Source organism: Papaver somniferum, chromosome 4, assembly GCF_003573695.1.
Source record: "Papaver somniferum cultivar HN1 chromosome 4, ASM357369v1, whole genome shotgun sequence".
Taxonomy (NCBI): Eukaryota; Viridiplantae; Streptophyta; class Magnoliopsida; order Ranunculales; family Papaveraceae; genus Papaver; species Papaver somniferum.
Window position 1 is genome coordinate 80,137,270 of NC_039361.1, and position 14,083 is coordinate 80,151,352.

Sequence of the window (14,083 nt, forward strand, 5' to 3'; positions counted from 1 at the left end):
CTTTTCCTAATTTTATAATATTTATTCATGGTTTTAGGGAAATATCATGAAGTCAAAGAGTTTGTTGAAACCAATGAATTTGTTGAAATCAAGGAGTTTCCATGAGATGAGGGAAACATAAAAAAAATAAAATAAAATAAGGGACGTGAGGGACCGACTAGGGCATGACCGGCCGTCTAGGTCCCGGTCCCACGAGTTTCCCTAATTTTATATTATTTTCATGATTTGAGGAAAATTTCATGAATTCAAGGAGTTTGCTGAAACTAGGGAGTTTCTATGGGATGAAGAAAACAAATAATATTAAAATAATAAGACAAGAGCGTGTGGGACCGGCCACGGCTAGGGCATGGCCGACCGGCCAGTGAGCCCGGTCCCGTGCATTTTCTCCCTAATTTTATATAATTTTCACGAGTTTAGGGAAATATCATGAAATCAGGGAATTTTTATGGGATGAGGGAAATAATAATATAATAAGGAGTCATGAGGTGTGGGACCGGCCACGGCTAAGGCATGGTCGGCCGGCTAGTGGGCTTGATCCCACGACACCTTTCCTAAATTTTATTATTTCTTTGATACGAGGAAACACCATGAGATCGGGGAGTTTCCTTAAGACGAAGGAGATTTGTTCAAATGAAGAGATTTTCATGAGATCAGGGAAAAATAATAAAATATGATAAAATATAGAATTGGGCGTGGGACTGGCCACGACGTGACTGGACGGCCGGTGTGCTCAGTCGCTTGACGCCTTTGCTAATATATTTTTATTATTATTTTTCTTCCTATTTTGCATAGGTTCATCGTTCCTTCGTGTTTTGGAATGCCCGTTTGTGCATTATTGTTGAGTACACTCACACCATTTTGGTCGCGGCTTACTCGATAGCTGCTCAGATACCCGTACATTGAATATTTATCACTAACTCGTGGAATTCTGCTGGGAAGAACCACGAATTGAAGTGAAGAAATATTACGAAAAATCGTAGAATATTGTTGAATATTCAGTTAACGATTAGAGATAATTAATTGATGGCTCTATACTAGCAGGCATGCTGTCTAGGAACATTAAATATCTGAGAATTGAGAGATATGAGCTTGTTGAAATGTCATATTTCTCTTATATAGTCAGGGAAAACCTTGTTGCATCCTGAAGACATTATTGCTCTATACTAGCAGGCATGCTGTCTAGGAGATGTCCAATCTTTCGATTCTATATAGAAATAATTACTGAAATTGCTCAGTATTCACGAGATGTGCCGTTGCCTCAGCTGAGAGACTACACATCTTCATATACTCTGAGAGACAACATTCTCAGTCAGAGATTTTATGGCATGAGCTTTCATGCTTTAATGAGAGACATGAGCCTCAACACTCATCTGATTGCCGGATCAGGAGCATGTATAATTATGGTTTTACGATTTTAACCATTGTCGAAAATCCACCATCTACAATGTTGAAGACGAAAATCTTGATTTTGATTATGAAGATATTGAAGACGAAGATCTTGATTTTTTTATGTTGAAGATCTAGATTTTGATGACGATCTTGATTTTTTTTATGTTTGTTGCTCGTGTTGAAGACGATAAACATGATGAATATGATGTTGCTGGTGCTGTTTTGAAGACGATGATGTTTGATGCTGCTGTTGAAGACGACGGAGATGATGATGCTGCAGTTCATTCCATAAATGAACTCTGTTTTTTTTAGGTTTTTATATGGAGTTCATTTATGGAATGAACTCTGTTTTTTTAGGTTTTTATATGGAGTTCATTTCTAGAATGAATTCTGGTTTTTCTAAGTTTTATATGGAGTTCATTTCTGGAATGAACTCTGTTTTTTTAAGTTTTTATATGGAGTTCATTTCTGGAATGAACTCTGTTTTTTTTAGGTTTTTATATGGAGTTCATTTCTGGAATGAACTCTAGTTCTTTTAGGTTTTATATGGAGTTCATTTTTGGAATGAACTCTGGTTTTTTAAGGTTTATATATGGAGTTCATTTCTGGAATGAACTCTGGCTCTTTTAAGTTTTATATGGAGTTCATTTCTAGAATGAACTCTGGGTTTTTTAGGTTTTTATATGGAGTTCATTTATGGAATGAACTCTGTTTTTTTAGGTTTTTATATGGAGTTCATTTCTGGAATGAACTCTGGTTTATATAGGTGATTTCTGAAAAAATAAGTAGAAATTAACAGGAGTTCATTTTGACGAATGAACTGCTACAAAAAATAAGTAAAAATTAACATGGAAGAGTACTTTTGTCAATTTAATATTTTTAAATAATTATGGACCAAACAATAACCGCGTTTTCCCAAAAGACTAAACTGACATGGCCCCCCTAAAAAGGACCAACCGATATTTTTCCCCTATCTAATTTACCGCCGTTGAGGAACTCTCTTCAACTCCCATTCCCATAGAATCCTCCTTGAGAATTAACCAGAAAGAATATCACTGTTGAGTAGTGAATTCTCCACTATAATCTTATGAATCCTTGTGGCCGTCTTCAATTATCCACCAAGTGAAAAGAAGTATATCTGCCCCCTTCGCTAATCCAGTTCAGCAATGTAACAGGTGAGACTTCATTGTGAAAATCAACTTCGTTTCTTATCTAGTACAAGTCTATTCTTCATCACTTTGATCTTCAACCTCAACTTCGCGTTGCTGGTGGTAATTTCATTTGGATTATTTTAGGGTTTTAAGATGTTATGTTTTAGTAAGTTTGATTAATTCTTACAGCTTTGGGTGAAAGATTGTTGATACTTCATTGGAGAATACGATGGGGAAAGAGTTTTGTGGAAAGGTTAATAAATACTTGAAGGAATTGCTGGGGAAGAAGGGATTAAAGGAATTGCTGTGAAATTCCTATAAAGAGAACTTGTTTATGTTTTTGCTTTCAATTGCCTCCTTCCTCATTTGTATTTCCTTCTACTGTGTGAATGTTTGTTTTACAGTAATCATAATCAGTCAAACACTTGGAAACATGCGATTGTTTGGGGAATGGAGTGATTTCTGAGATCAGAAACCTACGGTGAGACCAACATTGGTATGAAATAAGAGTACCATTTTTCTTGATTGATCTGCAATTGGTTTTCTTTGATATATAGCATAAGGTAATATGATCAATATTCATGTAGTTTGGTGTTCTCAAGAGCTTTTAGAGTTGTTTGTACTAGTCTGTTTTTGGCGTTAATCTTTCTTAAGTCTTGGATAAATGCATGACTTATGTTGTTAGCCGAGTTATAATGCACAAGTGTATTTTTCAAATAGGAATGAATAGGATGGGTATCAAGGCGATTCAACTATCAACGGGTAAACACTCTAAATAGCTATATTGCTTATTTCCTTCATACGCTACTGATGGCACACACGTGAATGCTTACTCTCACATGATGTGATTTAGTTATCGTAGTTTCTTAATGTGAATGGTTAATGTCTTGATGCTCATTTCAGACTGATTCGTTCTCAAAATCGACCTCTTTGTTTATTCTTTGGCAGTTTGTTCTACAACGTTAACAAAAAGTCAGCTGAAGGTTTCACTGGACGAGGTTAGATTTGATCCACTTGCACCGTACATGCTCCCTTATCATCCCTGTGCATCATTTTAAATTTTTTTCTTTATTCAGGTTTATAGATCTAAGGTCAGGAAAATTGCAACTCCGTTACCTCCAAAGGAGACATTCTTAGACGATCCTCTACCAGTACTTCGCGTTGTTCGATTTGGTACCAAATGTACTCCAATTTTATTTATTGTATGTTTTTATTTTTCTCAATTCTTATATTACCGAGTGTTGACTCCTAGTTTATTCTACCAAATAGGAACATCAGTTTCCGGTAGTTGCTATAACAACAGATGTCTGATTATTCAACTAGGAAAGTAATAGAATCTGTTTTCCAGTCTTTTTATCCATCCTTCCATGACACAGATCACTTGATCTGTTTCCAACCTAGGGTGCACATTGAATACAAATACAATCTCGACTTTCAACACAACCACCTTAGCTAAAATTCTGAACTTTAATATGATAAAGGTTTGTTAGTGACGCACGTGAAAAGAGGTAAAAAGACATCTGCCATGAGTGTCTATCATGTTTTCTCCAGAGAACGAAATTTAAGCATCGCGTTTATTAGTTGGCATGCCTTTCAAATAGTCTTCATGTATACTTCGATTTCTATTAGTGTTTGGGATTACTGATCTTAAGCTTCCCGGGTGTGAGTGGTTTTGTGATGAGGAGTTAAAAGGAAGCTGCTGCAAGTAATGAGGTAAAAGTTGCTATAATTGGTAAAATTAGCACGGAGCGCATTGGGCATGAAGTGTGTTCATCTTTTGTCATATGTTGAGACGATTAGATTTTTCTTCACGCAAATGTATATGCTTCCATGTATTGATTGTTTCCTTCCCAACTTTTGTGCAGATTGTTTCTGGCATATTGATATTGTGCATTTGCGTACCTTGCCACCCATTTCAGGCTTGGCGTTGCTTCTATGGATGCTGAAAGGAACCTCTTGGGTTGAATTGGACGCACAAGTTTCAATGTGAGTGCTGCTAAGTAACCTATTCTTTTTTCTAATACTTTGTAACTCATTTTGGGATAAGCCTTGGGTGGATCCAGAAAGATAAAATCAAATAACAACCAGAGAGAGTTCAAATATTGGTGCATGTGGGCATATTGTTCTATGATATGAGGTGCCGATTTACTCATTAATACACGCAGCAACCTTAAGTCAATATATGTACATACACATGCTATGTCATACATCGTGGGGTCAGAACTGTCGGTTGGAAATAGCGTTTGTAAGGAAGATGAGTTTCGTATACATGCATGTTTTGGTTGTCGTTGGGCACATTTTCTGAATTTAGTTATGTTTTATTTCTATCCCGGTGTTCGCATGTGTTATAATTTGTATGGTCTTTTTTGTGATATTAAGCCATTTATTGTCTACGGAGTGGTTGCTAGGTTTGGGTATCTGTTGTTTCATTTTATTATAAGATGAGTAAAGAAGGCTTTACTTGTATTCGACACTTTTTCTTCTGCTCGGAAATATGGTGTATACTGTATAGACACAGCAAAGACAACAAGGTTAGAGTGCTTATAGTTAGTATCACATTCTACATATTTTTTATTTCTTGCTGCTAGTTTAGATTTATATCTTGCTCGGGACTTTCATGTAGCTCCACTGTACAGTAGTTTAGAATTGTGATTGCGTTACTACCTTATTGATGATCATCTAGAAGTGGTTGAATGCTTTACTAAGGTCTCTCTTGCATTCTTCATTTTGATGATCATACTGTTCCCATTCTCCTCAGATTCCCGTTGCGAATTACATCTTTCGGAATTCTCTGAAGCTGAAAGCTAGTGATGCAAAAACGGTAAGAGCAACTTTTTCTCTCTGGATTGGTAGTTTGTATATCAGTATATGTTGTCATTGTCGTATAGTTTGAATGTATTTGTGCTGTCTTGGCATCTCTTTTAGATGCTGATGCAAAGCGCATTGCAAGGCTCATGAGACTTTTGAGAAGTATGTATTTGGAGTTTACGATTTTCTGTGAACGTCAGTCCACTTTCATTTTCCCCTTTTATATTCATTTCCTATTTTTCTAGGGCACCGAGTACCATTGGCTTAAGATGAAGCAGTTAAAATTTGATAAAGTATCAAGTAGATAATAGTATGGTAGCATTACCATGCAAAAACATCGTAATTCGAACCGTTTAACGTGAACCGTGCACATTTTACTGCTTAATTGCTAAGATGACTTTTACTGAAAATTGAAAAACATACCTTAAATTGGAGAAGTCCTTTGATTTTGTATTCTTGGTTACAATTCAGGTTTTAATTTGGAGAAGCACTTGGAAACATTACTTCATTATACTTTGAGGCCTAATAAAATAACATGTCAGATATTCATGCCTCAGCTTCTGCTTGCACCAAATTGCTTATCATGTAAAATTTCTCCATCTCATTTTTTTGCTTGTATTTGGGAGAGCAGTTGCAGTGGCTGCCTCCCATGTTTATTTTTAACTTGTAAACATGAGAATGGTAAGGTATGCATGTCTTTTATATCTATTTTATTGTTTCTGCCCATAGATGTGACATAGTAAATTGTCTTCTGACAACCTTCGTGTTTCGAGATCTAATAATTTGTTCAAATTCTTATGACAGACCACTGTGGTTATGGAGCTGCTGATCTTGCCAAGCAGTTAATTGGCTCTCTACAGAATGTGCTAGCAGGCTGTGGAAGTCTTTTTGTAGGAGGTCCCCTCAGAAGGTACAGCTGCATGAACAATAATTGCTTATTTGACAGCCAGATGTCAGTAGGCTGTGGAAGTTTTAGAATCTTCCTTTCAATAATGTTGCCATTTCTGCCAGGGATGGTCCTTCATTAGTGGTTGCATCTGGTCGGGATACCATCTCTATAGCAAGTTCGGTAGAAAAATTAGCTCCAGAAAATGTCTTTGTACTTCGAACTATGCTCGTTCTTGACATGGAACAGTGTATAAACTTGTTAAAGCCTCTGCTTGTTTTACACTGCATTCAGTATTCACTAAAGTAGATTTTTCTGTTTTACCGAAAGAGAACTTTTGTCTGAAAGACTCCTTTTCCTGGTTTGTCTTGTGATTGCTCTTATTGTTAGGGATCTGAACTTCCTTAGGTTAGGGATGTACATCATCTTTGGAAAATCGTATTCATTGTGTCACGTTGTTTGGTTAGTTTTTTATTTATTTGTCCACAATTGTTTTGCTATATAATGGGTGTCATTTTGGAGTGGCTCATCACTTCTTCTTAATGCTATAATTTCCTCACCGAAGGAAAAAATGTCAAATGCAGTTGCCTAATTATCTCCTCCATATTATTTGACTACCCTTTGTTTGGCCAGATATAGAAACAGTGGTTGCATGTTTTCCATATAGGGAGTAGCTTCAATGTTTTACTGATCGAGGAGGAAAGAGACTCAAGATCCTAATTTGACTTAGTATTCACTATTCAGGACAGAAAATTTTAGACCGTATGTTCTCGTAGAGTTTCCTCTCTGTACCTCTTGTTGCATTATTTATTTTATTATGAAAAAAACTATCTATGATCGCTGAGTAACTTGGGTCCGTTAGATTAGGAAGATCAGCAGCACATACAAAATTTCTCCATCTCAATTTTTTTGCTTGTCTTTGGGAGAGTGGTTGCAGTGGCTGCCTCCCATGTTTATTTTTAACTTGTAAACATGAGAATGGTAAGGTATGCATGTCTTTTATATCTAGTTTATTGTTTCTGCCCATAGATGGGACATAGTAAATTGTCTTCTGACAACCTTCGTGTTTCGAGATCTAATAATTTGTTCAAATTCTTATGACAGGCCTCTGTGGTTACGGAGCTGATCTTGCCAAGCAGTTAATAGGCTCTCTACAGAATGTGCTAGCAAGCTGTGGAAGTATTTGAATCTTTTTTTTTAGGATGTCCCCTCAGAAGGTACAGCTGCATGAACAATAATTGCTTATTTGTTTGTGCACCTCCCCAACCTTTTCCAACTAGTTACTGACATTGGCTATATGTATTACATAGGTATCCAGCATGATAGTGAAAGAACTTAGTGGTCATCCAAAGATTTACATTTGGAATGGTGAAGGTAAAATCTCGTTTCTTTTGTCTGCGTAAGGGTTTATTATAGACCTTTTTGGACATCTAAAAGATGTTTTTGATATGGTTACTCTCTTGTGTGCATGTATGTAGAGCCAAACCCACACATGGGACATTTAGCTTGGGCAGATGTGTTTGTCATCACCCCTGATTCAGTCAGTATGCTAAGTGAGGCTTGTGGCACATGGTTTATGGTGAATATGAATCCTATTACTTGAGTTAAAACTTTTTGGTTGATCTCGCAGAAAACCTGTTCATGTTAATGGAGCAGAGAGATGTACATGGAAGTTTGAAGACTTCGGAAGGTGTCTCCAACAACGTGGTGTAACTAGGTCGATGTAAGTAATTGACTGTATATTTCTTGGGAAAAGATTTGCGTTGGATGGTTGACTTTTCAATGATAAAGTACTAGTCTATCACAAACAAATTGATGTTGAAAATATCAGTCACATTATTCATTCTTTGTTGCTTTGGTTTTTGAATTACCAGATATCAGAGAGTTGGAGCTACCGTCCTCTTAGTGATACTGCAGAAAGAAGCCATTGCGGCCTAGAATAGAAGAATCTTTTGATCAGATTTATCAGTTATTATTGTCATGAATCACAGATGAGTAATTCAGTTGGATGGTGTTCTGATTGCCTACTTTGAAGCTTGGTGGTGTGATTGCTTTCAGACATAAGACCGAACAGGAGATACGGTTAAAGACGTTCCCCTAGAAAATGATACAGTAACACCCAACACTATTTTGTGGAGTGTCGAGGAGGTCGTCTGTAGAATGAACATGTTTTTGCAATATTTAAACATTGTAACACCTTCAATACTTGGTTAACAAATGTTTACCATCTGACTGACTCTAGTGCTGTTCTTGTTCTTAGTATATACATATCGACTTCTTACATTTTTATCAAAAGAAAATTATTCTAATTTACATTAGATAGTAGCTGATGTAAAACAACCGAGCAAAAAAAAAATGTAAAACAAAATTCGTAGGGTTGTTGTTCTTCTTCTAGAACAAAGAGGTGAAAATCTGCTATTTTCTGCTTGACGGTGAGGGTGAGAGGGGAATTCACAGAGAGAAAGAGACAAAACTCTGAATATAACCGCAGTATAAAGTGCACCCTTATCTTGTTCACCCACTTCTCCCCTCCCGTAACATTACCAACGTTTTGGGTCGTACACGTGGATGTGGATTAAAATTTAGTTTGCTTTATCGGTCCGCGAGTTATAACCCCAGAGGTGTTACTATCCTTCCACAAAAAACTCATCAAAACAAAAGTAACACAAAAACCCCATCAAAACAAAATTAACACAAAAACCCCAAATTTAAATGTTGGTTTCATCAAATTTTATGATGAAACCAAAATAAAATTTGATGAAACCAACATTTAAATTTGGGGTTTTTGTATCAATTTTTAAAAATTTGGAGTTTTTGTATCAATTTTGTTTACGATAGAGTTTTAATGCATCCCAACATTTGAGTGGGGTTTTTGTACCACAAGTTTGGTCACCTTGGGTTTTTATGACTAGTTTTGTTGCCTTATTAACAAAAGAAGATTGTCTCCGTATATATAGAAACTAGACTGAAGCAGAGAGACTGGGAGCAACAGTAACAGAGATTGTCTCATTTTAATTTGTTTCCCAAGTTTTGCTATCAAGATGTTTCAACTCCTTGACCTTGGAAGGAAGCTATCTAAACAGAAAAGGTAAGGAGATTCTTTCCTGGAGAATTGTTTCCCTCTCTTTTCTTGTGATATGGGTTGAAGTTATGGATTTCTAAAAAGGGTTTGTGTTCTGTCATGAAGGATGGCATTTTTTCGTTCAGACATCAATGATAAGGGAGTAGTCAGTGTTGCACCGAAGTCAAAAGAACAAGCACGGTAAGTGTCTGGTTTCGATAAAAATGGGTTTATGAAAGGTTTTTGTGGTTCTGCTTTGACTTTTTTTTTTGTGGGTTTGATCGTTTTTTACTTTTATCAGAGAAATTGGGTTTGATTATCAAGCGAGATGGGTTTATGTGAGTGTTCATGAAAGAATAAGAAAGTGGGGTTTTCTGGTTCTGTTTTTAAGTATTTTTTGAATTTATTCAGCTATTTATTTTATTTCTGAGTGATTTTTGATTTTTCGTGGGTTCGATTGTTTTTCACTTTTATCAGAGAGAGTGGGTTTGATTATCAAGGGAGATGGGTTAATGTGAGTGTTTATAAAAGAATAAGAAAGTGGGTTTCTCTGGGTTCTGTTTTTGATTTTGTTAAGCTGTTTGTTTTTGAGTGAGTACAATTAAGATACAGAACTTGCAACAAATTTTGAAGCATAAGCTGGGAAATCTACCTCCTTCGTAGCTTCTTCAGATGCAAACTCAACATGGGCAACTCTCCTTAAAGTAGTTTGATACTTGTCGCGAGAGAAACACACGCACATCAGTGATATCCCCAACATTTTCAAATAAATTGATCCTATAACAGCAACCACAAGATAGTGTTAAGACAGTTAAATGTAGTAAAGCTCAGAAAGAGTAAGGTTAATCAGCATATATACACAATTCACAGATCAATTTCTATCTCTTCTCAATTTCCCTCTCTGAAATCCATAAACTATCTAAATCTCTAATTTCTTATACCAATGGCTCGTACCAAGCGAACCGCTAGGAAATCAACTGGAGGAAAGGCACCAAGGAAGAAATTAGCAACCAAAGCTGCTAGGAAATCTGGACCAGCAACCGGAGTCAAAAATGTAGTGTCCTTGTCATGCTGTATGTACTCTCCAAAAGAAATAGCAATGGACGTCTTGGTAGAAAATCTACCAACCACGGGGGAACACCAGTGTGAGCATTGATGTCGTGGTACTCTGGAACTTCCACGAGAATGATGGATTCGCAAGTTTGGAAAACTTTTCAAGGAAGCTCCGGATACAAATAAAGACATAAAACTGAACTCCCACAAACTGTCTATACCTTATCAATTACGAGAGAAGTATCAAGACCTTGAACAAAAAGGCTTTCACGAACAATGCCAATAAGTCTCTGCCATTCCACTTTACTGCCTGCAGTAGTCATCAATACAATTAAGATACAGAAGTTACAGCAAATTTTGGAGCATAAGCTGGGAAATCTATCTCCTTTGCAGTTTCTTCAATTGCAAACTCAACATGGGAAATTCTCCTTCAAGTAGTTTGATACTTGTCGCGAGAGAAATGAACATCAGCGATATCCCCAACATTTTCAAAGAAATTGATCCTATAGGAGCAACAACAAAAATAGTGTTAAGACACTGAAATGTGGTAAAGGTCAGAAAGGGAAAGGTTAATCAGCATATATACCCGCACATCAGATTTCATAATGTGAAATGGAAGGTTCTTAAGACAAAGTGTTTTTGATGCTCCAGTGCCTCTTGCTTGACGGCAAAGTCCAACTTGACTGCTCGATAATTCTACCCCACTTAGCCTTTCTGCCTGCAGCAGTAAATTAATTGCTAGTACAATCTATATAGAACTTTCGACTAATTCTGGAGCATAAGTTGGGAAGTTTATCTTCTCTGCAGCTTCTTCCGTTGCAAACTCAATAAGGCCAGACCAGCCGAACTTTTCATCTGATCGTAAAAGAAACGCACATCAACAATTTTCACAATCTGTTTAAAGAACTTGATCTTACAACAGCAACAACAGAAGCGTGTTAAGACAATGAAATGTAATAAATATAAGAAAGAATAAGGTACAACAATCGCATTTATATACTCACACATCAGATCTAACAGTGTAAAATAGTAGGTCCTTCATGAGAAGTGTTTTTGATGCTCCGGGGTCTTCCAGTCAAGGGAAAAGTTTAATACGGGGACCCAACAAGTATTCACGAAGATTTGCTGCCTGCAACAGTAAATTAATCATGAGTGCAATTTAAGATATACATAACATTTGACTAATTCTAGAGCATAAGCTGGGAAGTATACCTTCTTTGCAGCTTCTTCAGTTGCAAACTTTATATGGCCACCCATTACGCTCTGGACTTGCCATCCTTACCGTAGTAATAATAAAGACACCCATCAAAAATATCCCCAACCTGTTTAAAGAAATTAATCCTGCAACAACAACAACAACAAAAGAGTGTTGAGACGAGAAAGGCCAGAAAGAGACGTTAGCAATTATACTCACACATGAGATTTATCGGTGGAAAATGACAGGAATAAGTGTTTTTGATGCTCTGGTGCTTTTCACTGGCTGCAAAATAAGGCATACAGATTACATAGAATTGAACAATGAGCCATAATGAGAAATAGAAGAACGGACAAACATTGGCAGCAAATTTTAAAGTTTTGACAGGGGGTGCATCCTTTATCATTGAAATAAGGATTTTTATTTTTTACACAGAAAAAGGAGAAGGATACGACAATAACAAAGTGGTATGTCTAAATATTGTACTCATCCAAGATGGCAAATTAAAACAGCAACATATGAGTTATCCCTTGGACTCCATCGAGAGAAAAAAAAAGAAGAAGAAGAAGTTATCCCTTGAACCAAATACAATCAACACATAACTATTAAAGAAGGAAAACACACAATTATAAAATGTATCTATCACAGTGAAATCACAAGTTAGAGGACCCCAACCAGAATGTGCTAAAATAGTCGGTAATTAAGAAACAACTTTTCCTTATATCTTAGAGCTTCTCCAATGGTGCATGTGGATGTTTCATATGTGGCACCATTTTTAAGATATCCTCTAGGTATAAAATCCTAAATATTAGGAAAAAATAAATTTTATCTCCAACCCATTAGATTGTTTCATCTTTCTTTACTTATTTGTAGGCATATAATTGGTTAAAATTATTTTCATTATTGTTCTCATTGATTTTTATTAGTCAAAGTGTGACTAGGATGGGAAGACATCCTTTAAGTAAATGTCTGAAACTAGAGGTTCACTTAGAGGATGTCTAACATTTTTTTTGCCACCTCATCCCCACATCAATTGGTTGGAAATAATTTTTTATAAATATGATTGTGCATCCTATTTGGATTAATACTTTTCCCCTCACATACATTCCATTGGAGAACTAAATGCCGAATAACTTTTGAACCTGAAAAAAAAAATCATCCAAGAGTAACATCTTTCTTCTTGTCTGGAGCAGCTGAACTAATGTTGGTTTCTGTTCACATATTTACGGGGATCCTGGTTGAAGTTTACAAATACCTTCAAGCCCCATATTACATGGTGTCACTCACTCCCCTATTGCACATATGTAACACTTTTGCAAATAGCGTTACCCTGTCAGTGACACTTTGGCAGAGAATGCGCCTTTATGGACCAATCTTGGTTTGTAGACAGATTATAAAAATAATAATACAGAAAAAACTATTTAGCTTTAAAACAATAACAAAGAGAATATGAATTATTTACTAAACAATTGGGTTGTTCAGCTCTCTCTGAGAACCCGTGGGTCACTGGAGATGAACTTGGCAAGGTCAAGTCCAGAAAGCCCTTTAGATTTGAAAAAATCAATTTGGATTTTAGGGTTTGAGGATTGAGGGTAGAATAATATTCTAGGTAAACAGAACAACAAAAGGTTGAAAATGGGTACTAGTTCTTAATATTAAGCAAACAACAGAAAAGGATAAATTCATCAAAAGAAAAATCTCAAGTTTAATACCTTCAGAAGCACTACTAGGTAGCTCTCGATTAACAACACTTGGTTATAGCTTCAACAGTTCTGGAGCTTCTACCTAACTATACTCCTCTTCTCCAAACTTTAAACTCAAAATCACGGCAATAAGCGATGGTTTATAACCCGTTTGATTCACAGGAAAATCCACTGACGTTATCTTTTTCTCAGAAGTAATCATACAGTCGGGAAATTTCATAAATGCATTTGAAATTTCTTCATCAGGCCAACCTGAGAAAATAGAGAGATGAATATAGAATGTCGGAAATGACTAAGTTGCTATCGTACTGTTGCCAACTGTTTCTAAAGTAAAACTGACAGGTGTCCTATTGAGAGTGGGTGAGGGAATGGGTTTCTGTGACAGTTTCGTACAGTATTTCTAACAATTTTTGCAAACAAATTTAATAACATTTATAAGTGTAACAATTATGTGATACTTATTTTGTAACAGTTTTGTAACGATTGTTTGTAACAATTTTGTAATAGCAACGGCAATTTTAGATCTTGTGGCTAAATTTTGCTGATAATCAACGGTCAGGATCTAAATTAAAAGTATAGCTAACGGTTTTTTGGCCGTTTTCACCCCGCAATTATCGTCAATCGGCTCGACTTCCGATCGTTTTGATTGCGCCTAACCATAGTCGGGGTTGATGACTCTCCGTTTGACGATCCAAAAAAGACCAATTGGTGTTCAACTTTTGCGATGAAAAATAAAATAAAAAAGCGTTGCGTGGAATTGCATTTTTAGCCTCCATAGTGAACACATAGAAGGACTCCCTTCGGTCGTCCAACAAGAGTCAATACAAGTCAACATAA

The 14,083-nt window shown here is 36.3% G+C and overlaps 2 long non-coding RNA genes and 1 pseudogene across 2 annotated transcripts; 2 read left to right on the forward strand and 1 right to left on the reverse strand.

Annotated features, from left to right (window-relative positions):
- Window positions 1-2,387: 2,387 nt before the first annotated feature.
- LOC113275993 lies at window positions 2,388-4,230 on the forward strand. Its single transcript, XR_003323859.1, has 6 exons — window positions 2,388-2,564; window positions 2,730-3,021; window positions 3,261-3,302; window positions 3,489-3,538; window positions 3,617-3,722; window positions 4,170-4,230. It is a non-coding gene; the product is annotated as an uncharacterized LOC113275993 (long non-coding RNA).
- A 751-nt stretch (window positions 4,231-4,981) lies between these two features.
- On the forward strand, window positions 4,982-8,476 carry LOC113272735 (annotated as a pseudogene).
- A 2,876-nt stretch (window positions 8,477-11,352) lies between these two features.
- On the reverse strand, window positions 11,353-13,482 carry LOC113274020. Its single transcript, XR_003322714.1, has 3 exons — window positions 13,256-13,482; window positions 11,561-11,828; window positions 11,353-11,477 (listed from the first exon to the last, which is right to left on the reverse strand). It is a non-coding gene; the product is annotated as an uncharacterized LOC113274020 (long non-coding RNA).
- Between the last annotated feature and the right edge of the window lie 601 nt (window positions 13,483-14,083).